We start from the raw sequence: 4,291 nt of genomic DNA, 5'->3' as shown, positions 1-4,291 counted from the left end.
GGCTGATGTTTACGCTCCGAGTCTTACGGCCCTGAGCGGGCAACTCACTGCAAAAAATCTGAACATCGAAGGATAAGTCTCAGACAGGAGCTGCCCCCACCTCATACTTGTGCTGCCCTGACAGTCCCAGGGGAGCCCTACAAACTGACATCAGGAACCTGGACTGGTGAGTTTTCTTTCCTAGGGAAATCCGTCGATGTTTCCGCTCTCAGTCCTGTGGCTTTGAGCGGGACGCTGACTGCAAAAACTCTGAACATCGAAGGATAAGTCCCAGACAGGAGCTGCCCCCACCTCATACTTGTGCTGCCCTGAAAGTCCCAGGGGAACCCTACAAACTGACATCAGGAAGCTGGACTGGTGAGTTTTCTTTCCCAGGGAAAAGAGCCGATGTTTGTGCTCAGGGTCCTGTAGCCCTGAGCAGGCAGCTCACTGCAAAAAATCCTAATATCAAAGGATAAGTCCCAGACCGGAGCTGCCCCCACCTCATACTTGTGCTGTCCTGACAGTCGCAGGGGAGCCCTACAAACTGACATCAGGAACCTGGACTGGTGAGTTTTCTTTCCCAGGGAAAAGAGCCGATGTTTTCGCTCCGAGTCCTGCGGCCCTGAGCGGGCAGCTCACTGCAAAAAATCCTAATATCGAAGGATAAGCCCCAGACAGGAGCTGCCCCCACCTCATACTTGTGCTGCCCTGTAAGTCCCAGGGGAGCCCTAAAAACTGACATCAGGAACCTGGACTGGTGAGTTTTCTTTCCCAGGAAAAAGAGACGATGTTTTCGCTCCGAGTCCTGTTGCCCTGAGCGGGCAGCAGACTGCAAAAAATTTGAACATCGAAGGATAAGTCCCAGACAGGAGCTGCCCCCACCTCATACTTGTGCTGCCCTGAAAGTCCCAGGGGAACCCTACAAAGTGACATCAGGAAGCTGGACTGGTGAGTTTTCTTTCCCCGGGAAAAGAGCCGATGTTTGTGCTCAGGGTCCTGTAGCCCTGAGCGGGCAGCTGACTGTAAAAAATCCAAACATCGAAGGATAAGTTTCAGACAGGAGCTACCCCCACCTCATACTTGTGCTGCCCTGACAGGCCCAGGGGAGCCCTACAAAAAGACATCAGAAACCTGGCTGGTGAGTTTTCTTTCCCATGGAAAAGAGCCGATTTCTGTGCTCAGGGTCCTTTGGCCCTGAGCGGGCAGCTCACTGCAAAAAATCCTAATATCAAAGGATAAGTCCCAGACCGGAGCTGCCCCCACCTCATACTTGTGCTGTCCTGACAGTCGCAGGGGAGCCCTACAGACTGACATCAGGAACCTGGACTGGTGAGTTTTCTTTCCCAGGGAAAAGAGCCGATGTTTTCGCTCCGAGTCCTGCGGCCCTGAGCGGGCAGCAGACTGCAAAAAATCCGAACATCAAAGGATAAGTCCCAGACAGGAGTCCCCCCCACCTCATACTTGTGTGGCTCTGACAGTCCCAGGGGAGCCCTACAAACTGACATCAGAACCCTGGACTGGCGAGTTTTCTTTTTCAGGGAAAAGAGCCGATGTTTTCGCTCCTAGTCCTGTGGCCCTGAGCGGGCAGCTGACTGCAAAAAATACGATTATTGAAGGATAAGTCCCAGACAGGAGCTGCCCCCACCTCATACTTGTGCTGCCCTGAAAGTCCCAGGGGAACCCTATAAACTGACATCAGGAACCTGGACTGGTGAGTTTTCTTTCCCAGGGAAAAGAGCCGATGTTTGTGCTCCGGGTCCTGTGGCACTGAGCGGGTGGCTGACCTCAAAAAATCCTTATATCAAAGGATAAGTCCCAGACAGGAGCTGCCCCCACCTCATACTTGTGCGGCTCTAAGAGTCCCAGGGGAGCCCTAAAAACTGACATCAGGTACCTGGACTGTTGAGTTTTCTTTCCCAGGGAAAAGAGCCCATGTTTGCGCTCCAAGTCCTGTGGCCCTGAGCGGGCAGCTGACTGCAAAAAATCGGAACATCAAAGGATAAGTTCCAGACAGGAGCTGCCCCCACCTCATACTTGTGCTGCCCTGACAGTCCCAGGGGAGCTCTACAAACTGACATCAGGAACCTGGACTGGTGAGTTTACTTTCCCAGGGAAAAGAGCCGATGTTTGCGCTCCGAGTCCTGCGGCCCTGAGCGGGCAGCTCGCTGCAAAAAATCCTAATAGCGAAGGATAAGTCCCAGACCGGAGCTGCCCCCAACTCATACTTGTGCTGTCCTGACAGTTCCAGGGGAGCCCTACAAACTGACATCAGGAACCTGGACTGGTGAGTTTTCTTTCCCAGGGAAAAGATCCGATGTTTTCGCTCCGAATCCTGTGGCCCTGAGCGGGCCGCTGACTGCAAAAAATTTGAACATCGAAGGATAAGTCCCAGACAGGAGCTGCACCCACCTCATACTTGTGCGGCTCTTACAGTCCCTGGGGAGCGCTACAAACTGAAATCAGGAACCTGGACTGGTGAGTATTCTTTCCCATGGAAAAGAGCCAATGTTTACGATCCAAGTCCTGAGGCCCTGAGCGGGCAGCTGACTGCAAAATATCCAAACATCGAAGGATAAGTCACAGACAGGAGCTGCCCCCACCTCATACTTGTGCTGCCCTGGCAGTCCCAGGCGAGCCCTACAAACTGACATCAGGAACCTGGACTGGTGAGTTTTCTTTCCCAGGGAAAAGAGCCGATGTTTTCGCTCCAAGTCCTGTGGCCCTGAGCGGGCAGCTGACTGCAAAAAATCGGGACATCAAAGGATAAGTTCCAGACAGGAGCTGCCCCTGTAGAATTGTGTTATTATATGTTCTATTATGTATAAGGTCATTCCATGTATCCCCTCGCACTCTGTAAGTGACCTTCCGGGCTCTCCCATTTTCCCCCGCGGTCTGCCTTCCCGAGGAAGTGCTTAGTCACTCTGTTTACATCTCTCAGACCATCTGTCAGCCACGCGGCAGAGTCGAAAGGCGACCGGGCACCCTTCCATCTATCCATTTTCCATTGGACCCCTGCACCCCACTATCCCCAAGTCCCCCCGTGGCGTTATCTCATTGGCCGCCCCGGGTTTCCCCTCTCGAGTATTTATAGATCAGGTTGGGGACGCCCCGGTGCTTTTTCTCCCCCCTGGCCCCTGTTCGCTGCTGCTGCCCTGCCCGCCGCCTCTTCTCCCGCTGGATCCCTGCGTGCCGTTGCGGCTCTCTCTCTCGCCCGGCCCCTGACTGCCGCAGCCGAACCGCCGCCGCTGCCGCGGTCGGCGCGGCTCCCGTACGTGCCGGCTGCAGCGCCGCGGCTCTGCACACAGCCTCTCTTGGATCGCGGCCAGCCTCGGAGCGCGCCGCCCCGCCCCCGAATCGGCCAGGCGGCACGGACAAACTCGAACTTAGCACGCAGCAGCTTCTCGGTTTTTTCCTCCCCAACCAAGCCATAATAAACCGAGATATCGCCCGCGGGGGAAAAAGTGTCTCTCCTTTTATTCGCCTCGTGACTTGCCTCGCTCCCAGACCCACGCAGCACCGGCAGATACCCGCGAGGGTTCGCCGGAAAACACGGAAGTTGCCAGCGCTCCCCCCGCTCCTCACAGAGCTAGCTGGGACGAAAAGGGGGACAAGAGAGAGCGCTAAGGCATGCCCCTACCTCATACTTGTGCTGCCCTGGCAGTCCCAGTCGAGCCCTACAAACTGACATCAGGAACATGGACTGGTGAGTTTTCTTTCACAGGGTAAAGAGCCCATGTTTGCGCTCCGAGTCCTGTGGCCCTGAGCAGGCAGCTGACTGCAAAAAATCCGAACATCAAACGATAAGTCCCAGAAAGGAGCTGCCCCCACCTCATAGTTGTGCTGCCCTGAAAATCCCAGGGGAGCCCTACAAACTGACATCAGGAACCTGGACAGGTGAGTTTTCTTTCCCAGGGAAAAGAGCCGATGTTTGCGCTCTGAGTCCTGCGGCCCTGAGCGGGCAGCTCGCTGCAAAAAATCCTAATATCGAAGGATAAGTCCCAGACAGGAGCTGCCCCTGTGGTAGATAGGGACAGGCGGAGCGGAAGACCACCACGGGATGTCACGGAAAGATAGACCCCTCCCCCTCTCTCTCTTCCCCACGTTATCTATTAACCCCAGAAGCCCCAGAAGAATGTAGCCACACCTGCTCTGGTAAATTTCCACCACCCGACTAACCCCTGAGACCCCTCCATCCCCCCTCTGACGTAGCAAAAACCCCTAAAACTATTTAAACCCACGAGATAGGATAATAAACGCTTTTCGACCGTCTGCCATATTGGTGTCTGCGTGTGTTGATTAGCCCGAGCAG

This window comes from Taeniopygia guttata, chromosome W (genome assembly GCF_048771995.1).
Source record: "Taeniopygia guttata chromosome W, bTaeGut7.mat, whole genome shotgun sequence".
Lineage (NCBI taxonomy): Eukaryota > Metazoa > Chordata > Aves > Passeriformes > Estrildidae > Taeniopygia > Taeniopygia guttata.
Note: the sequence above shows the minus strand (reverse complement) of the source record.